The sequence below is a fragment of the Mytilus californianus genome, unplaced genomic scaffold (assembly GCF_021869535.1).
Source record: "Mytilus californianus isolate M0D057914Y unplaced genomic scaffold, xbMytCali1.0.p SCAF_7, whole genome shotgun sequence".
Taxonomy (NCBI): Eukaryota; Metazoa; Mollusca; class Bivalvia; order Mytilida; family Mytilidae; genus Mytilus; species Mytilus californianus.
In genome coordinates, this window is record NW_026262723.1 from 39,896,083 (window position 1) to 39,920,077 (window position 23,995).

Sequence of the window (23,995 nt, forward strand, 5' to 3'; positions counted from 1 at the left end):
CCCTTCCGAATAAGTCTGTTTAAGGTTTGGTTAGCTTTTGGGGTGAATGCCGACATTTTTGTGCTTTGTAAAGAATATTACCATAAAATATTGGGTGTGAAATACCTGAACGTATAAGATGTCTGCATGTTGAATTATATTTACGGATGATGTCCTTGTACCGATGATAAAATTTAGTAAATGTTTTGACTAGTTTGTGATATCGGAAACCCTGATGTAATAATTTTTAAGTAATACAGAGATTTCATTCGTTGAAATCAAATATGTTGTTACATACACGAGCGAATCGAACAAGTTGAGATATATAAACACCATAAGAAGGTGACAAGGGAACGTCACTATCTAAAAATGGATAATTAACAATAGGAAATGAAAAATCATCTCTTTTATCATAAATTTTGGTATGAAGCTTCCCGTTAAAGATATAAATATGAAAAGCCAGGAACGGGCAGTGTTCATTGTTGGTATTAGCTTTATTTAGAGTCAGTTCAACAGGATAAATCTCTTTAGTGTACATACTGAAGTCGTCATTATTGAGAGCCAATATATCATCTAAATATCTAAAAGTGTTATTAGATTTTTGAATCAGATGTTGTTTCGATGGGTCTTTGCTGATTTTAGTTATAAATTGTAAATCATAACTATACAGAAATAGGTCCGCAATAAGTGGTGCACAGTTAGTCCCCATGGGAATTCCGATAACCTAACGATATACGGAATCTCCATAGCGAACAAAAATGTTATCTAGTAAAAATTCAAGTGCAGTTATAGTGTCAAAGCAGGTCCAGTTGACATAGTTCTTTTGTTTGTTATTACTAAAAAATGACCTAAAAGATTTTGAACATATATATTCGCATTCCGACTTTTTAAATGCCCATATAATCAGGTGTGTGAATTTTTTCTTAATAAGATTATGAAGCAAAGTGGTATATAGGGTAGAAAAATCAAAACTTAAAACAGATTCGAAATCACCAATATTAGCATGCAATTTATCAAGTACTTCCAACGAATTTTTGACGTTCCAAAAGTAATTAATTCCACTGTTTTCAAAGGCCTTATTTGAACAATTTATTACCAGGTTTTTGATTGTACCAAGTGTACTAGTAAGTAGAATAGATAGTTATACCTCGCAATAAAACTGATATGATGCTTGATTTTTTTTTTTGACAACGAACTTGTTACTTTTGGTGGACAAAGTTTTCAACAGACACTTGGCATTCCTACATTTTATGTAGTACTCTTCTACCTTGGTTAATATAAGCAAGACTTCATAGTTCACCTAGTTATTATCATCCATACATTTTGACAAAGCTAAACGTATAAAGTTAAAAGACATAGTGGATCTTAAACTTGATATCCTCAAATCTGTACAAAAGCATTTAAGAGGAGGTCATACATATGATTCTGCCAATTATTTTTTGTTTTGATCAGGACCTGTCTGTAACTGAAAACTGAGAATTAAACCTTTAACCAGCAGTTTCATTGAAATATATTGATTTAATGCGCACTGGAAATAATATTTCATGATAAAATTCCACAAATCTGGATTTTTCAAAGACAGGATCTTTTTACCAGTATGTGACCTATCAAGAGTATAATCACCTACACCTATTTTTCGATTCATATTTTCATTTAACCGTCCACTCCATATTGGCATTGACGTCTTTTAACCATGCTGAGGCTTTGACTGCCAAGATTCAAATTATTTGCCTCACCAGAAATAAAATTCAAGTTACAGTCGATTGATTGATACTTGGTTTCTTAACGTCCAGTGGCAAATAGTTCATGCATAATTAACGTGTAGAGAAAATGGCATCAAATTTAACGTCCCTACTCTGATTGGACGGGACCGCGTACTTGTACATCCCGCACAAACAAACGGACTCCCCACTTTGGCAATGGTTTAACTGCCGATTTGAACAAGACCAATAGTGACCATATTTCTATTAACCCGATCATCTTTGACACAGACCAGTAAATATAATACCCCCTTGCTATCATAAGTGGGTCATAAAACTAAACTGATCATCCTACTTACCAAAACTTGAATAAAATATTCCGTACATGTCTGTTTTTCATACGTATTTGTATAAGTTAAACGCCAAACATTTTAGAAAATCAATTACAGAGCATGACGTTAAATTACGCATACGTTTGTACGGGCTCTTCCTAGAATCCATGCATCATTATAATTAAAGACAAGATATAAATACATTAACTGATTCAGTAAAGTGTAATCATATTTTCTCTTGAAGATGCGTCCTCATAAATTCCATTTGACAAAATTCTACGGAAAGGTGACAAAAAGTACTATCAGAAAGGTGCATCAGTGATCTGATTTTTACCTTTGACAAAAGTATCTTGAAATACCCCCTTGCTATCATAAGTGGGTCATAAAACTAAACTGATCATCCTACTTAACAAAACTTCAATAAAATATTCCGTACATGTCTGTTTTTCATACGTATTTGTATAAGTTAAACGCCAAACATTTTAGAAAAACAATTACAGAGCATGACGTTAAATTACGCATACGTTTGTACGGGCTCTTTCTAGAATCCATGCATCATTATAATTAAAGACAAGATATAAAAACATTAACTAATTCAGTAAAGTGTAATCATATTTTCTCTTGAAGATGCGTCCTCATAAATTCCATTTGACAAAATTCTTCGGAAAGGTGACAAAGTACTATCAGAAAGGTGCATCAGTGATCTGATTTTTTACCTTTGACAAAAGTATCTTGAAAAATATTATAGAAGTATGCTACAAAAATGAAGAAGAAGCAAGTCGTGTACACCTTTTACATTCCGGCGTGTTTGAAACTTGTTTTAATCTTATAACTTTTAAATTAAAAATGAGAATATGATCTCGATTCAGATTCCATTATTTTAATTTTTTCAAACTTAATTTTGATTAAGTAGCTTTAAGAACTCATCGTTTGAGAGATAATCATATGGGTCAAGTGAAATGACGAAGTAATGATCGGTGCATTTGATTACCGGTAACTGAATTAATTATTTCCTTTAAAGGCTGTTGTCAATGAAATCATCCCAAATTTAATAACAAAATATGTAAAGAATTAAAATAGTAGTTTGTGCTAATTTTTAAAATATCATCTATTCCAACAAAGTATGTGAATTCAACGAGCCAAAAATTCATGCAGTCTATGCTCCCCTCCGTCATCCTTCAATGCAATAGGCCAAGATACGACTAGATAGGTTGGTTACGTCGAGTAATGTCATTTTATTGGAAATCTCTAGTATGCAACGACGTTCGAACAGATTGGACTTCAAATTGTTAAAAACACCTATATGTTTTTAGTTTCCAGGCTCTTCGTTGAGACACAGTTCTTGTAATACTCTTGTTGATTTGCGGCCGTTTTGATCTGCGGGATGTTTAAATACACAATCACGGCCAATTTGAGTCATTGGTAACAACAACATCAATAGTTATTTAAAAATGAAAAAAAGCAATATAAGTGCTTGGCATTCTATAAAACTCAGTTCTATCCATCACTTTCATTCAAATGTGCCTGTACAAGGTCAAGAACTGTGATTATCAGTTGTCAATTGCTCCCACAGTAATACGGTGATCGTTTGAACTTTTACCTTTAAACTATTTTGATTTCAGTCTAGTGTTGACAATCATTTAAGGTGGAAAGAAATTGTTTTCTGAACCACAAGGATAGGTAAAACTTTCCTCTAGAAACAAAATCTGTTTTATACAGAACCCACGACTTAATCATAGAACAAATAATCAGAGAATTCAAATCTAGAAAAATATTCAACGAGTGACCGAACAACACATTAATTCACGAATGCGCGTAGTGTTGTTCGGTCACGAGTTGAAAATTTTTCGATATATGAATTCTTTAATTATTTACTCTTTTTATTACATTGACCTTGTGTTTTTTCAATAGAAATAAAGTAGAAAATACAAGGAACCATATCTTTTTCTACGCATTCCCCTTTCGTCTTAATGCAACGTCTTGACAACAACCGTCGTTGTTAGACGTAAGGGGAGTGAAATTATCGGATTTCTTTCACATGTGAAAATATCGGTTTTTCTTTAACTGAAAAATCATGGCATCTCATTGCAACTAAAGTAATTTAGCCGGATATCATGTCATCAATTGACTATAAATTGTTTAAATGGATTTGGAATACTTATCGCATTATTTGTTTAGGTGTATAGCACATGTCAACAACCAAGTAGGTATTTGTATGTACAAACATGTATATTTTTCATGAACATTAAACAATGAAACTATTTTCAAGGCGTAAATATTTGCTATACTTGAAATAATAAATAACTTCTGTAAAATACATTTTGTCAATTGATGAGAATGAATTTTGTGTTAATAAATTTTGATACTGTAAAACAATAGTCTTATATCGGTCACTTGGTTAGTGTGACTCATCAAAATATAAAACATAATAGTTTTGAATCATTGCCGATAGATCAAAACTTAATAAGGAATTTTTGTAGAAGAGCTTCTTTTGAGCCTTAATATGAAATTAAAAATCGTTTAGCCCTTAATTTTAAAAGAGAAAAATAAACAATTTAAAAATCATTATCAACAATTACTGCTGGAACGAAATATTGCATATTTTTTCTAAAAAAAAGTTCATCGGAAGATACCATGACCTTGTTGATAAATATTCCTAATCAACTTCACAAATAATACATGATAGTATTGAAGTATAGATTCTTGGTACTGACGTTGTTCATCATCTTAATTAGTGTTCTTTTATTTGTCTTTGTAAATTATTAACCTTACTGTTTAGTCCAATTTTGGTGGTGTCCCTTTGGCATGGCTCGGTACTTGTTGTATTAAGCTATGGTCGTTTTTTGTACTCTTGTCTTTCATGTTTGCTTATGTGCTTTGTCTATATGCTATTTTGTTTTTCTGTGTTTGTTTTTATAGTGATTATGATTATAAAACAATGTTGACTGCTGTACCCCTATTTTTGACATTTTTACCTACTATGTCTGTTTGTTTTGTTCACACATTGGTGTCAATATAATGGAATTTTATGCGACTGTCATACAAGTGAGAGGTTTAGCTAGCTATAATATTAGGTTTCATCCACCATTTTCTACACAAGGAAATGCCTGTACCAAGTCAGGAATATGACAGTTGTTTTCCATTCGGTTGATGTGTTTGAGCTTTTGAATTTGCCATCTGATAAGGGACTTTCCGTTTGAATTCTCCTTGAAATCGGTATTTTTGTTATTTTATTTTTTGCATTTCTATTTTAAAATTTCCACAAATTAAACATCGAAAAATTTGTTCAATATAGCAAAAGAGTTTTACGTAAGAAGATACACATCCAATATTCCATAAGCTTAAATTAGAATTTTATGTGGCATCAATGCTATGATGCGTTTTACTTTTAATTACCAAGAAATAAGAATATTTGGGAAAGGTTTTCTAATCAACATTTTTACATAGTATATAATCTTTGATCATTTTTGTCATGCATTATAAGAAAAAGAGACGATGGTAAATCGACCAATCGGAATCATGAATTTGTGTTTGAATGTCTGCATTATTGGAATGTAATCGAGATTAAGTGCATTTAATTATTGACTATTGATACTTTATTTCTTTCAATTTTGATGTCTTTTTTTCGCTTGTTCTTTTCCGAGACTTTCATTGAAATTTGGGGAAAGCTCCCAAGCAACCGACAGACGCATTGGAAAAAATTAACTAGCATTATTGATGCAGACGATCTAAAATAATAATATTCGGTATGAAACTTTAAATCGTCATTCAATGCATTTATCGAAAAACCTACCATGCCACATTTCACTGCAGATATATTATATGCAAGCGTATACAATTGTGGCTCTCATTTTTTACGTATCGTATTATCAAACATTTATTCGAGCGTTAGATGCATTGTACGAATTAACATGTTTCACTAATTGTAAAATTTAAACATTTAAACACATCTCTATTCAATTTATATGGGAACTTATTGCAGATTGGTCAGGGAATAACACAGGCTATTAAAGGACGGTGTTTATCCAGCATTGTGTTTTACAACCTCCCTTCAGCACCATTCTTGATTTTCTCAGCACAAAAAAAAACATTGTATGAGAGAAATATCTAAAATAATTCCAACTTCGAACATTTGTGAGTGATTATATTAGAAACTAAGAAACAGAAGATACATACATGTAACAGCCACTATGTTCCGTCAGTTACTTTGTTCCGGCGGAACTTTTCAACTAGTTATTTCGTTCCGATGGAACTTTCCAACTAGTTGTTTTATTCCGAGTGCAGTCGAAAAGTTCTGGAAAAAAGTAGCTAGTTGAAAAGTCCTGGAACAATGTAGCTAGTTGAATAGTTAACCCTAACCCTAACCCTAACCTAACCCTAACCCTAACCCTAAACCTAGCCCTAACCCTAACCCTTACAAAGAGGAACTTTGTGACTAGTTGATAAGTTCCGTTTGACTTTTGTGTTCCCCTTTGAAAAGGTTCAAAGATAATATGTTGCGCTTTTACTTTGCATCAATTCTCCAAATGGAACTTTGTGACTGATTGATAAGTTCCGTTGGAACTTTTGGGCTAGTTTGTTAGTTCCGGTTTTGACTTATTTGCCAAAGAGGAACTTTGTGGCTAGTTGATAAGTTCCTTTTGACTTTTGTAATCAGTATCTTGGTTTCCCTTTGAAAGGTTCAAATATAATATGTTGCGCTTTTACTCTGCATCAATTCTCCAAATGGAACTTTCTGCCTGGTTGATAAGTTCCGTTGGAACTTTTGTGCTAGTTTGTTAGTTCCGGTTTTGACTAATTTTGCAAAAAGGAACTTTCTAACTAGTTGATATGTTCCGTTGGAACTTTTCAACTAGTCACTGTGTTCCGGTGGAACTTTTTAACCAGAGGAAGAACAAAGTAACTAGTTAATAAGTTCCTCCTGAACTTTTCGGCTAGTTAGTTCTTTCCGCCCGGAACTTTCCAACGTCGGAACAAAAGAGCATTTACATACACAGTCCTCTCAAATCGTACTTTCGTGTTAATTTGACCTGTTACACAATTTGTAATGCATTTTTGTTATTCAGTGTTTACTTATTATGTGTTATATCTCGTCTCACTATTTTTAATATGTACCATCTTTGATAAATATTTAGTATGACGATAGATTTTCACTGCTGTTCTCGTACTATGTACAACAAATTTATTTATTTTATATAAAATATCTCCGTACTCCTTACAACAAAACTATTATATTTAGATTTACCTGTGTACGATATTTTATTTAACGCCATTTTGTCCAAGGTTATAGTTGTCTTTCTGACAGTCATTGTGCCATAGATCAAATTTATTCGTTCAGTGTATGTTCACTTGGTTTTGTTAATATGTCTTTTTGATTGAGTTAAGCCATATAAATTTGATATTTTATAGTGTGTCTTTCTATGTTGTAATGTTACACTACTATTTCAGGTTAGGATGAAGGTTGGCGCCTGTTAAAACGTTTAAACCCGCTGCATTTGTTTGCACCGGTCCTAAGTCAGGAACCTGTTTCAGTGGTTGTCGTTTGTTGATGTGGTTCCTAAGTGTTTCTCGTTTCTCGTTTTTTATATAGATTAGACCGTTGGTTTTCCTGTTTGAATTGGTTTATACTAGTCATTTTGGTACCCTTTATAGCTTGCTGTTCGGTGTGAGCCAAGGCTCCGTGTTGAAGGCCATACTTTGACCTATAATTGCTTACATTTACACATTGTGACTTGGATGGAGAGTTGTCTCATTGGCACTCATATATGTCATACCACATCTTCTTATTTCTACATAATTATATATTTAGACTCTATTTCGATGAATATGTATCATTATTCTGATAGTTTTTATAACATTAAAGGAACCAACTTAATTGCAATTAATTTCTCTTCAGTGATGCTCGGGGCCGAAATATTTGAAAGTCCAAAATCTAATAAGAACGTTGAATACCTGATATAACCCAAATTATATAATATAAATAGTATAGAAAAAAAAATTAAAATTTATAAATACTTTTTAACAGTTCAAATTATTATTTTCTGAGTACTACTGATTAAGATTCATCTGTATAATCACTTTTTAGTAAATATAAAAAAATGCCGTACCTTCAGTTTGATTTGGGTAATAAATTTTTTGGAACTGAAATGACTCTAATACAATAAAGAGGATTGACGTAGTATAAAACTGGGTTCTATTCATCATTTGTCATTAAAAAAAAGACTTTACAAAAAGATAGAATTTATGATAATCTGTTGTCTATTACTCATACTGGGATCGTTTAAAAGATTTTTCCAAATTATGCCAGTATAAAGTTTGAAACAGATTGGTTTTTTTAAATTAACCTTGGATTTTATTACAATTTGTATTCCTTATTTTACATGCAAGGATCACGAACCTGTTGAATGCGAGATAAGAAATTATATTATTGTCATATATCTTCTTTTTTCTATTAATAATTGAAACCATGACATACGATGTAATATAAGATAAAGATATTATCAAATAGAGTCTTGATTCAATTATTTTTGTAGAATCATATGCAATGTCGTTTTTGCAATATAACAGTACCACTTAAATCTTCTTTTTTTTCAGGCTGAGTGGAGGAATATTGAATATAATTAACCAAGGGTTACGCTTTTTATAGAATTAGAAATATTTCTATATCAATGGTAGAACATATAACGTGTAAGTCCAATAGCATGCAGATATTGATATATTCTTTTAGAATGAAAATAAAACTTGATTGATTTCGTGCGTATGAGGCGCTTAACTGGATTTATCTTCGTCAAGAACGTTCAACCCGAACATTTGAAAGCCGAGAATGTATAAGACTTAAACACTGAAGAGCTAAATTACCAATTAGAACCAAAATTATAGTCAAATTCATCTTCTGTCCACTTTGTCTGAGGAGTTGAAACCTTGGTTTCTTAATTGTTTCTCAATTTATCATCGAATAATTTAACTCAATTTATAAATGTTTTACAAAATTGATACAACACATAATTTTTCTGAAAAAGTATAACAAACATACCGAACTCCAAGGCAAATTCAAAAAGGGGAAGTCCATAAAAACTGACAAAATTAAATGCTATCAATCAACGGAAAAACAACTGTGATATTCCTGACTTGGTGTAGGCATTTCCGAAGAAAATGTTAGGTTAAAACTGGTATATAGCTAGCTAAACCCCCCACCTGTATGACAGTTGTTTATAGTTCCGTTATATCGACAAAATTGGGTGAAAAGTCAAACAGACACAATATGTTACTGTGACAATAATTCGAATCCAGCAGCCAAAACTGTTCAAACATACATCACAGACATACAATACAACTGACTAAAACCTTTTTTATGTTTTCTTCTTCATCAATAGAAATTGAAAGATAAACTAAATGATTCGATCAAATAATGTCAGCATACATTGCAATGTTCTTGACTAAATAACGTTTTCAATGTGTGTGTATGTCTTTAATATCAATCCGACGATTGCATAATTATAATTATAAAATAAACAATAATATCCACCATTCAATGATGTAAATATTTCCAAAAAGTCATGGCAATATATTATAAAAGTAATATACCATACAAAAACAATCATCGAAGTTGGAACGTAAGTATTTTCTGAATCACAAGGATAGGTAAAACTTTCGTTTTTGAACAAAATCTGTTTTATACAGAATTAACCCACAAGTTTATTAAAGAATAGCTAATTAAGAAATAAAAACAGACAAATATATTCAACGAGTGACCGAACAACACATTAATTTACGAATGCGCATAGCATGTGAGTTAATTATCAGTGGAGTTCGGTCCAGAATTGAAATTTTTCGTTAATTGAATTCTTCAATTAGTTATTCTTCTTTTTGTACATCAATCGTGTGATTTAAAATGGAAATAATGTAGAAAATACAAGGAACTACATCTTTTTCTATACGCATTACCATTTCGTTTTGATGCACCGATAAGAATTTTTTTTGTTAGAAGTCAGAGTAAAATTATCGGATTTATTTCACATGTGAAATTATCGGTTTTTATTTAACTTGGAAATCACGGTCTTTCATTGCAACCAATGTAATATTCCGGATATTAAGTCATCGATTGACTGGACATTGTTTCAATGGACTTGGAATACTCATCACATAATTTGTTTAGGTGTATGGCAACAACCGCGTACAAACATGAATGTTTTGCTTGATATAAAAAAAATCTGTAAAATGAATTTTGTTAATTGATAAGTCTAAAACAAAAAAAAAACAAAAATACCGAACTCCAAGGAAAACAAAGCTCCAAAATGAGCTTAGATCGGTCTCCTGGTTGATTTGATGCATCATAAATTTAAAACATAATCGTTTTGAATCATTGCCGATTGATCAAAATGTAATAAGAATTTTTTGAAATGTATCTCTTTCTAAGCCTCAATATAAAATTGAAAATAGTTAAGCCCTTAATTTTTAAAAGATAAAAATGAATAATTTGACAATCATTATCAACCATTACTTTCACTAATTAAACATTGAAAGTTTTATTCAATAAGGCCAAAGCGTTTAAGGAGAAAATGTAAACATCCAATTTTCTATAAGTTTAAATTAGAATTTGATGTGGCATTAACACATTTATACGTTTCCCTCCATAAGTAAGAAGTAAGAATATTTGTGAAAAGATTTTTAACCATCTTATTTACATTATATATAATCTTTGAACATTTTTGTTGTGCAACTTTAGAAATAGAGACGATGTTCAATTGACCAATCACAATTAAGAATTTGTGCTTGTAATGTCTGTCGCATGATTGGAATAACATCAAGAATTACTGCATTGTATTATTGATACTTTATTTCTTTCAAATATGATGTGCTTTGTTGTTTTTGCTTGTTCTTCTCCGAGACTATTATTAAAATTTGAGAAGGATCACGGGCAACCGACTCATGGGAAAACATTAAGTAACATTATTGAGGCAGACAATTTGAAATGATGATATACGGTATGAATGTCTTAAATTGTCATTCGATGCATTTTAGAGCATTTAATGAAAAACAGCTATGTCACATTTCAAGCGTATACAATTGAGGCTCACACTATTTCAGTTTCTTATGGTCAAACATTTTTACAAGGAGGTGTTCGCATAAGTTGCAGTGTACCAATGCAAATATAAAGCATTTAAACAGATCACTGTTTAAAAAACATCTTCTACAAATATTTATTCAATTATATATGAAATTATTGCAGAGAGTTAGTCAGGGATTACCACATGCTATTTAAAGGTGGTGCTTTACCAGCCTTAAGTTTTTACCACCACCCTTAGATTTCACAATTATTCTTATTCTTGATTTTCTCAGCAGCAACAACATTTTTGAAGATTATACGAGAGAATTTTCTCAAATGATTACTTATCAGAACATTTGTGAGTGATTATACTAGAAATTAAGTTTTAACTTTTGTCATAAGATACATACACATGTTTATATTCTATTCAGATGAGTATAAAATAAAATTGAGAATGGAAATGGGGAATGTGTCAAAGAGACAACAACCCGACCATAGAGCAGACCACAGCCGAAGGCCACCAATGGGTCTTCAATGCAGCGAGAAACTCCCGCACCCGGAGGCGTCCTTCAGCTGGCCCCTAAACAAATACGTATACTATTTCAGTGATAATGGACGTCATACTTAACTCCAAATTATACACAAGAAACTAAAATTAAAAATGATACAAGACTAACAAATGCCAGAGGCTCCTGACTTGGGACAGTCGCAAAAATGCGGCGGGGTTAAACATGTTTTTTGAGATCTCAACCCTCCCCCTATACCTCTAGCCAATGTGGAAAAAACAAACGTACAACAGTACGCACAGTAAAACTCAGTTTAAGAGAAGTCCGAGTCCGATGTCAGAAAAGGAAACAAAAGAAAATAAACAAACTGACAATAATACATAAATAACAACAGACTATTTATTTTGTTAGTATTAATGATATTTCAAAGGTACTACTTTTTCTGAAATAAATGTCTCTTAAGTGATGCTCGAGACCAAAATATTTGAAAGTTCGAAATCTAATGATTAGCTGATAAAACCCAAAATGATATAAATAATATTGCAAATGATATTTCAAAGGTACTACTTTTTCTGAAATAAATGTCTCTTAAGTGATGCTCGACACCAAAATATTTGAAAGTTCGAAATCTAATGATTAGCTGATAAAACCCAAAATGAAATAAATAATATTGCAAAGACTTAAGATTTATAAATATTTTGAGCACAACCCATAGCGATCACTGGTTAGTAAATATAAAAGTAGCCTTACCTTCAGTTTGATTTCGCTAATAAACTACGACTTATTCAATATCCGATCGTGTCTGAATATATATACTTCTTCCGTGATGAATGTTTAATATCTATTATATATGCGATTTTATAGTTTTCTAATCGTCATCATTTTAATTATCTGTTGGATATATCTGATCAATTTAGAGGCTTATAGTGTAGTTATTAATCGTTATTTGTAATAAGTTATTCGATACATCTGGCTCTTCTGACAACTTACAATATAGTTAATAAGTGGGAGCATGCTTATCTTATAAACTGATTAATCGTATAGTAATTAATTTAGTATAAGTATGGGGTCCTTTCATATCTTATTATCCAAAGGTCTTTTTGGAAATAGGCTTATTTAACAGTTTTTCGATAAATTAATTCCTTTTTCATTGAATAAAATGTATCAACAAGTGCATAAGGTTGATGTTCTGTCTGAATATTGTGAAGAACATATACACAAGTTATTTATGTTTGTTGGAAAATTGTGAAGAACATGTACACAAGTTATTCCTTTTCAAAGATTATTGTGAAAAAACATGTACACAAGTTATTTTTTTTCTCAGAAAATAGACTGTCGGCTAATATAGCGGTGATCTCTTATGAATGTCTTTTCTATTCATTTTATGGGATATGTTCTCAAACTTTATCAACATTTATCAAAATTTCCAGTTTTTGAACCCTTTTTTTAACGTTGATAATAATGTTTATTTAATAACATGATCAATAAGACCACATAATGCTGGTACAATTCGAAAATACGCACTTCCTTTTTAAGCATGTCTGATGAAGGTAATGAAGGTAAAGCAAGAAAAGAGCTTTGGGCGCACAACACTTATAAATTGTTATTCTTATTTATTAACAATGTGTCAGTACCGCAGCTGGCGTACCTTAAGTAACCAAGGGTATCAAATATACCAGTAGTCAGTGCTGCGCCAATGACATGAATTATTACATACATTTCTTAAATATTCCGTAGATAAATTTAGGTATTATTTAGAAACTAAGGTTCTAAATCCCTCAATTACCAATAATAACAGGAGTTAAAACGTTACTTGTTAGTACACGTAAATAAAAAAAGAAACGCTCCGGATGTACAAAATTCATAAAGTGTTGTTTTCCTTTTCTAACACTGGCTCGCTATCGCTGCTGTTGGGCTGTTAGTCTCCAAGGGTATCAAAAGCTCTGTGTTCAGTGCTTCGTTACTGATTGACGTATTGAAGTATTTATAGATCCTCTGCTTTCTATGTTTGGGAGTATTGAGCGCTCCTGATGAATTGCTGAATTCTGATTTCAGTTTTTGGCTTCAGACAACATTGGTCACATGCATAAACCGCCGTATTTTTTTTATTTTCTTTTTTTGTAAGGATGAGTATCCCACCAATGTATATATTTTCAATTGCAAATTTATTATGGTCGACAAATATTACCCAATGCTTTTTTCAGAAGAAATAGACATTTAAATGCGTTTAAACAGGAAATGTAGTTCAAACACTGGTAAAATCTCACACCTGCATTTAAACAGGAAATATGGTTTAACACTGGTAAAATCTCATTGTTTTGAAAGTCGACATTTTCTAAAACAAACAGTTGCCAGAAAAAAAACGATTACTAGTATTTCATTTTCTTCTAAATGTGCATATTGCAGATATATGATATTACGATGGTCAATATGTTTGGCCAAACTAAAACCTTACTGTCAGGTTACAAAGTGGTAAAAAAAAACTATAAACTATAAACTATAAAGGTGCAATTAATTTGATCTTCAAAATGATGAATAATAAAATACTTTGTACATAAGAAAAGCATATTTTATGTTATGATTTTGTTGCAAATATAATTCCTAGTAATTTCATCTTTAATTCTTTAAAAGAATGATTTTTTGTTTGCTTGTCTTGAGTACATACCAGAAATTAATTTTTTGAATTTCAAAAACCTTTCGAGTAAGTTTATAACTATAGTTGTTGGGTATAAATTTACAAAAGAAAAGTTAAATACCTCAAAATATTCCCTCAGATATTTTTATTTACAAAACTGAAATTTTCATTTAAGAAAATGGTTTAAACTATCGGTTGCTATAGATGTCAAACGCATGCTAAATTCAACGTTGGTCATATTTTTTGGACTTTAATTTCAAAATCTAAATAATTAAAAAGTGTTTGCATGCATATTTTGGACAGTGTTATTAACGGTATATGATTTTGTTCCCCAAATGGCACTTCTGTACATTAATACTGGCTCCACCATGGAATTAGAAAGTTTAGTAAACACTTTGTTCGACATACCGGCTGATGAAATAAAAGTTTTTTTGAAAACCGCACCGAGACCACTACTACAATGTAGCCGACTTTGATTATTCTTTGGTGGTTTTATCAAACGTTAAATGAAAGTTCTAAATATTTATAGGAATCAATCATAAGAATGTCGTTATTTGAACATTTGAGTTGGAAAGTTGTATAAGTTAAACAATTGTGGTCTAAAATATACTACTTTAGTCTTTTCTGGAATCACGGACAATTTCTAAGACGAGCACCAGTCTGTCAAAGTGTCGAACATTCGTTTCAGGCCTTGTTCGTCGGGCGGTATAAGTGCAATATCGTCCGCATAAAGTAGAATGTTTTTGTTTGTTCGTTAAATTTAACACCACAATTTAATGCGTTTATCTTCTTCGTTATTTCGTTGATATGAATCGAGAATAAAGTTGGCGAAAGAATACAGCCTTGGTTCAGACCGGATGACACTTGGAACCTTGGGGTAACCTCTCTACTGACTCAAACATCCTCATAAAATGATTTTATTGCGGTGAAAAATTGCCCGCGTGTTCCAACAGTTTGAAGTTTTTACAATAATAAATCCAATCAAACAGTGTCGAAAGCCTTTTTCAAATCAACAAAACATACATATGTAGATTTTCTTCTAATTTCCTGTCATTTAGAACAGAATATAATTAAAATATATGTTCGTCACAATTTTGTCAACAGCGAAGCCCATTTTTTTTTTTTTTTTGTCGTAGACATTCATTGTCTTCTGGCCATTTTCGTAAACGGTTATTTTGAACGGTACAATATATCTTGCATGGTACAAATAGAAGGGTAATTCAACGATAGTTTAGTGGACACATGTTGTCGTTCATTCCAGGTTTCGGAATAGGGTTGATAATTACATTTGTCCACTGTTTTGAAATATGGCCTTACTCAAAACAGCCACTGATAATTCTGTATAATAATTTAACTGCGACCTCCTTTTTCAAAACTTCGGCGGGAATGTCATCATTTCCAACGACCTTTTTATTTTTTGCGTGGGCGATAGCCAATTCATCTCTTCTCTGGTAATTCCTTCGTTGAGATTTGTAACGTCTATATGACAGTTAAAAGTATATTGATCGAATGTATTCATTTGTGTATTATCAACATTTATAAAATATGAAAACAACACGTTATAACTTCCATGCGTCCGAAGCGCTTGTCTGGATTTACCTTCATCAGGAACGCCCAGAGCCGAATATTTGAAAGCCAAGAATAGATAAAACCGAAACAATTGAAGAACTTTATAACTAAAAAGGACCTAAAAAATAGTCAAATAAAAAGTGTTTGGAAAGCTTCTTTACATGTCTTAAGTACAATATCTTGGTCAGTTTTAACGTTTCTATTTTCATTTATAACCGCCCAAGGAATGTTTGGGTTTTGCTCGTTCACTTTTCCTTTTTTTTTTAATTCTATCCGTCCTTTTATACGTTTTTTAATCTTTATCAGTTGAATTATTTGTTAGATACATGTATGTATGCCTATTAATTATCTTTTAAGTTTTGACAGGGTATTAATTAATTGAGCTAGTAAATTTACCTTATAATCTGATTTACTGGGTGGTATTTCAATATAAGTAAAATGTCACTTAAAACCTGATTTATCCTTTAAAAAACATTTATTCAATCAAATTAAACATGGTAATCTAGATTCAGATTAATGTTCAAGCTAAGTGATTTATTTTTCAACCGGAAATTGGCTACTAGTATTGTATGTTTTAAATATATGGAACATAGACAGCATAAATGTATTCTTGAAAACCGTTTGCTTAATTGTTTTCTTTTCATAAACATAAGATATATATGTAGTTTTTAAACCAATAACTAAATGTCATCGTCGGATATAAGTGTGCTGAATTGTCAAATTGTTGTGATGATTAAAATATTCAAGTAAAAGCACTTGCTGACCAAATTTTCAATAAAAATAATCTCCGGCAATGCAGTAAATAATTCAACTTTCACTTATCAAAAAAGAGTTAGAAGAAATCAAAAGCAGGATGTCAATTAAAAACCATAACTCGATTAAAAACAGGCCATAATGAAAAAGAAAATCGTCGAAAAGACAAAGAGCAGCCCATAATACAATTCACATACATTGTGGTGCTGAACACCAATATATAGTACTATCCAGGTTTTATATGTACCTCTACATGAACTGATGATGTAATGCGCATGATAACACACATTCTTTCTCATCACTTCAATCACATGTATTGATAATATATTGATTTTATTGATTGTTTATAATTGCTGTATTATTTGCTTTATCACTTGAATAAACCCTCGTAAGTTATATTAAATACCATACATTATCCATACATTGTTATTTCATGCTCGGATCCAACGACAAAATCTTAAGATTGAGTAAGCGAACACTACCAAAACCAGTTATTGTCGAATGAAAATACTCATAAAAGAACTAATCGAAAAATATTCAACGAGTGACCAAACAACACATTAATTCACGAATGCACGTAGCGCAGGAAATAATTTTGAGTGTTGTTCGGTCACGAGTTGAATATTTTCGATATTTTAATTCTTGGATTAGTTATTCATTTTATTACATTGATCATGGACTTTTTGATGGAAATAAAGTAGAAAATCGAAGGAACTAACTTTTTTCTACGTTATCAAAAGTTGTTCAGAGAGCGTGGCACTCTTTCTACATGAGGCATCGGATTTAACGTCCGCATTCTGACCGGACGTTGTTGCGTACTTGATACATCCCGCACAGCCAAACGGACGCCCCACTTCGGCGAGGGTTTTACCGCCGGTCGGAAGAAGACCTGAAGTGATGTATGTATTGTGTATGAAGAATAAATAATCTACCTTAATGTGTATATTTATCTCATATCTTATCGAATTTTTAGAAGACTTTTTTTTTAGTTCTTGAATATTCAACAGTCACATGAAATAACTTATCTACAACATTGTAAACATCATATCTTTACCTATTTTAAAAACTAATGCATTCATTTCAAATATGCAAATCAAGATAAAAAAAAATAATGGAAGAGCATGATTTTAAATCGGAGCGAAAGTGTAAACATCTCCTGTTACGCACGCATATACAGCCATGCCAATCTTCAGTCAGTCAAATTGTCATGATACGGAATAGGACACCATTGGTAAACTTACAGATCAGACTACTATTTTTATATCTTAATATTTAACATCACAAAAGCATGTGTCGAGACGCACAGACATATTGTATCGGTCAACCACTTCACTACACTGTAAACAGTTCCCTCAGTTAACATTAGGATAGAAGTTTGAGAATCGGTTCAGTTCAAACGTTCGTTTTTTTATGTTAGGACGTGTGTTTACAAAACGAACGTTTCTTCAACATATTTGCTTGAAATATTCATTAATCTTTTACAAAATAATGTTTAATTCAGGCCACAGTAGTTAACCGATGTTCAATTCTCATAAATCGATTTTGAAAAGAAATCAATGTCACAAACAAAAACTGAGGGCACCGCATGAACTCTGAAAGGGGTGAGACCGGGTGCTTTAACAGAGTAAGTTCAAATTCAAGTTATTCTTCTTTATTTTAAATATCAGACACATGTAGTGTTACAAGAGGAATTCAATAAATATATTCACATGGAAATGGTAGATGTCATATACAAATATGTATCATTAAATTAATTATGAACAGATGTTTTATCTTAACAGTACTGATATATTCAATATTTTTTCTACATTCCTCAAAAATATAGCTAAAGTTATACAAGTGAGTGGTTTAGCTAGCTATAAAACCAGGTTAATCCCCCATATTTTACATGAGGAAATGCCTGTACCGAGTCAGGAATATGACAGTTGTTTCTATTCGTTTTATGTGTTTGAGCTTTTGATTTTGTCATTTGATAAGGCACTTTCTGTTTTGAGATTTCCTTGAAGTTCAGTAATTTTTTTATTTAATTTTTTCTTTAAGACCTTAATAGTACACAAGGAGAATAGTCCATACATTTTATATACAGATGAATAGCGTGTATAATATGCTGGAATTACAAATTATATGATTATTCTGGTATCCGAGAATAAGATCTAAGACTACAAATAGTTATCAAGGTACCAGGATTAAGAAAATCCTTAGTTTTTCGAAACATTCAAAGTTTTGTAACAGGAAATTTATAAAAATGACCATATAATTGATATTCATGTCAACACCGAAGTGCTGACTACTGGGCTGGTGATACCCTTGGGGCCGGAAACGTCCACCAGCAGTGGCATCGACCCAGTGGTGTAAATAGTTATCAAAGGTACCAGGATTATAATTTAATACCCCAGACGCGCTTTTCGTCTACATAAGACTCATCAGTGACGCTCAGATCAAAATAGTTATAAAGCCAAACAAGTACAAAGTTGAAGAGCATTGAGGACCCAAAATTCCAAAAAGTTGTGCCAAGTACGGCTAAGGTAATCTATTCCTGGGATAAGAAAATTCTTAGTTTTTCGAAATATTCAAAGTTTTGTAACAGGAAATTTATAAAAATGACCATATAATTGATATTAATGTCAACACCGAAGTGCTGACTACTGGGCTGGTGATACCCTTGGGGACAGAAACGTCCACCAGCAGTGGCATCGACCCAGTTGTGTAAATAGTTATCAAAGGTTCAAAAACAGTTACTAGTGAGTTGAGATACAGACATATCGTATCGGCCAACTACTTCATGATGAGGACCGTAAAGCTTAAGCAGTTTCGATTTAAGTCGTTCTACCGCGAAGCCCTGCTAATCAAGTCCAAATAGTGCGAACATGCACGTTCCAGCTTATCAATTGAGACATGTAAAAAAGACTATGATGGGGGAGAGGGTATGTTATTGCTGAAAAATGGGAAGTTAACCATTGGAAATTGAAATCATCATGTTTGTCATATATTCTAGCTTACATTACATGTTTTAAACTCAAGTCCACTTAGACATATGCGATGCGAGCACTCGCTGAAATGTAGGTTTTTGAGTGACAGGATATCATTAACATATATAAAGTGAAATTAAAGAACTTATCAATATTTTTTTTGTTTTTGTGTTTGAAAAGGTTTTGTATGAACTTTGCTTCACATGTCTACAAACATTAGTCGGTCAGAATGTGTGCACAATTTGTACTTATTGGTATACCAACTATCTCTTGAAATATCAATCCACCAAACTCATAAAATATGTTGTCGATCAAAAATGAAAACAACACGTTATTAATTTCATTCCTTCGAGGCCCTTTTCTGGATTTATCTTCAGCAAAACGTCCAGCATTTAGAGATATCTTTTCGGTTATATGTTTTTAGAATCAGTGCGGTTCTTCACAAAGTAACATTTTTTCATATAAAATAAATATAACTCAGTTATAAACAACATATCACTTGATCTATTATGTAGTCGTCAGCTAACGCTAGGGAAAAATACCGGGAGATAACAATACCATTCAACTGCATATCAAACTATATATATATAGCAAAGCCAATAACATAATCTTTGCTCGCATAAAAAAACTGAACCAAACTGATGAGTATTTTTTTCTTCTTCAAAAGGCAGAAAAATGACTTCCTTTTTGGCTAAGGTTCATGTTGTAATTTGAGAAATTTCAGTCATTATCAAAACTAGAAATAAGATAAACAGTTTAAGGAATGACTGTAATATTTTTTCTGTCTATGAAGAAATAACATCAAAAATGTGGTGCACACTCAATAACCCGAGTAGCGGGTTATTTTAAAGTGTGCACCACATTTTTTATGTTATTTCGAATAGACAGAAAAAATATTACAGTCATTTCTTATAATTTAATTCTAAATTCCATTTTAAACCGGAGTAAACCATGAAAAAACGTTGTTGACGTCACGGTCACATGACAAAATTATGTCTATGAGCTGATAAACAAAACAACGTCAGCCAATCAGAAGACGCGTTACATCCAAAATTAAATTATTTACAATTAACAACAATTGAGAGCAGGAAAAGTATTATAAAATATCAGCTGCAATTCATATATGAAGTTGTTTATGAAGATAATTAAATGAGTACACAAAAATGAAATGCATAGTGGTCAATTTAGAACAATAACAGTTAACTCCTTTTGCATCTAAGTTTTTGTTTTACGAGAGTTACCGTTATTATGTTACAGATACAACTTCAATGTATTATCCTTTTTTATTAAAATGTAGATTGCTGCTTAATGTCAAGTTAATATCTTTGTAACATTTGTGTAGTAGATCAACTTAATAACCCAATAGGCCAATTTTCATTCGTGTTTAAGAAATTTTCATTTCTTGTTTATATGCCTATATTGTGTATTATATGTGATGGGGAATTTATTTTTTTCAATATCAAGATGAAGATTGCAAGGAAAGATGTTTTAATACGATTTGGAAATTCTATCCTATCAAAGATATAAAATCTGATTACTTAAAGAATAAATTAATGTAAATAAAACTCCATCGTGTATTTATCTGATAAAATGTCATGTCAATGACTTACTTCAATATAAAATGAATATAAGGTCTGCTTGGCTGCTTACGAAGAGCTACGCGTGTACAAAATAGTGCACTGATGAAATTTCACAAATGAAAAAAGATAGGGGTTATACGTTAATGACACAGTAACCCATCGGAAAAAATAACCATTCAGACGACTTACATTTTTACAAAGATCTATGAACACATTACAAAACTCTGCCACATTTAAGTGTAATTCATTTAAATATTAATCATCTATATTAAAATTGAGAATGGAAATGGGGAATGTGTCAAAGAGACAACAGCCCGACCATAGAGCAGGCAACAGCCAAAGGCCACTAATGGGTCTTCAATGCAGCGAGAAACTCCCGCACCCGAAGGCGTCCCTCAACTGGCCCCTAAACAAATATGTATACTAGTTCAGTGATAATGAACAATGAGACAACTCTCCATCCAAGTCACAATGCGTAAAATAAACCAGTATAGGTCAAAGTACGGCCTTCAACACGGAGCCTTGGCTCACAACGAACAGCAAGCTATAAAAGGCCCCAAAAATGACTAGTGTAAAACCATTCAAACAGGAAAACCAACGGTCTAATCTATATAATAAACGAGAAACACTTAAGAACCACACCAACAAACAACAACCACTGAACATCAGATTCCTGACTTAGGACAGGTGCAAACAATTGCAGCGGGTTTAAACGTTTTAATGGTACCAAACCTTCACCCTTTTTTTGAAACAATAGTGTAACATCACAACTTAAAAAAACACACTATAAAATATCAACTGAAATGGCTTAACTCAATCAAAGGACATATTAACAAAAGACAAAATCCGACCTAGGTACAGTGTCATAAAATATTTCTAAAATACATAATAATCATTTTTTTGTACAAAGAGTAATTTAGTATCGCATAGAGTAAATATCCGTAGTTGTGAAATATTTAAACGCATCGGTTGTTACAGACAACACAACAACTTAATATATATATATCGCCAATGGCAGTCAGCAGGGTTTAAGTACATCCGTTGTTCGACCTAATAGTCAAATGAGTTTTGTTAAAATATACTGTGTCACTTTTTTTGGTCTTTTGGAAAATGTTGTTTGTGCTGTTTTTGGACCCCTTTTCTAAGAAATTTGTTTTGCATGCACACGTAAAAAAAATGCGGTTTTTATCCAATGCAATCATAGGTTTGACGTTGTTTTCATTTTAGACTTGTTAATATTTTTTTCGTTTGGGCTTGTATTATATTTTCCTTCGGGTTTATATGATCCGTTCATCCTATTTCGACTCTTCAAAATTCAAGATTCTATCCTAAATTGATGTAAATTATATATATACAAGTCTAAATTGAAAACAACGTTCAAACCTATGATTGCGTTGGATAAAACCAGCATTTTTTATACTTGTGCATGCGAAACAAATTTCTTGGTTGAAGGGTCTAAAAACAGAACAAACAACATTTTCCAAAAGACCAAAAAAGTGAAAAAATATATTTAAACAAAACGCATATATATATATGTACATTTATATTTTCTAAGTTTGCATAGAAAAAGACTTGACAGACAACTAGTTGTTGAACAATCACTGAAATTGTATGGAAATTTTTCAGTCCAACGACAATAAATATGGGGATTGGATTTTCATTTGTTCACCTATATCTTGGAATAATTTAACAACATGGTTTGTTAAGAAACAATTTCAGTTATAACAAAACGAAATGCAGTTTATTGCAATAACACAGCTCACCCACAATCAAAAAGACACAATGAGTTGATATTTGGAACTCCTCAGAAGCATCCACAATTAGAATTCTTGAAATTTATTAAATAAAAAACCAAGGCGAATAATCAAAAGTACATAAATTTTGATTTTATAAAGCAAATTTTGTTTTGCAACAAGTATTGGACAGTTCATCAGATCACACCAACCAGCAATAACCGATCTTTTGGAAAAAAAATATGTCCAAACAGAAACAAACAATTATGAACAACATGGTCCAGATAGCCTGACGTAGTAAAAAGATAGGCAAAAGATACCAAAGGGACATTCATATTCATAAGTCGAAAATAAACTGACAACACCAAGGCAAAACAAAAGACAAAAAGACAAACAACAGTATACAAAACACAACATAGAAAACTAAAGACTGAGTAAAACGAAACCCATCAAAAATCGGGGATGATCTCAGGTGCTCCAGAAAGGAAAGCAGATCCTGCCCCATATGTGGCATCGTCGTGTTGCTCATGTAAGTACAAACCTGATGAAAGTCTTATTATGTAGGTTACATTCGGGGAAAAGGAGGACGGAATTGTGGTTATGACGATTGGAACATATCCGTACAAAAAGTGGTTGGAATTAACTTGTTTTATTTGCAACCAAATCTCATATTTTGTCAATCTAGATCATAAGTCACCGATAATTAAAAAAGAATTAACAGTTCAGCTACCATCAGGATCTACATTGACTTGAACAAGGATATTAAGAATGGCACACACATTTGAAAGCAGGGTCTATATATGATCACCAGCTGAGGTTAAAACAGCGATTGGTTTAATATTGCCGCTTAAAAATCAGAAACAACAGTCCTTGTATGTTTCTTAAGGTCTCCTTTCAATCAGCAGTATTTGTTAGATGTCAATAAGCTTTAAGTCGTACGGCCATCAAAATAAAAAAAAAACCTTTAACTGTATTGCTGAGAGAACAACGCCTTCAGCCCTTATTGTATGTAAATTTTATATTATCTTACCTCCTATACATTTCTGAGAATATCATTGGTTACGAACACGTGAATGCCCTGTATATTTGATATTGGGTTAGTGGGCGTGTTTTAGTTTGTAACCCCGATTGGTTTTCTCTCAATCGATTTATGACTTTTGAACATCGGTATACTACTGTTGCCTTATTCATTT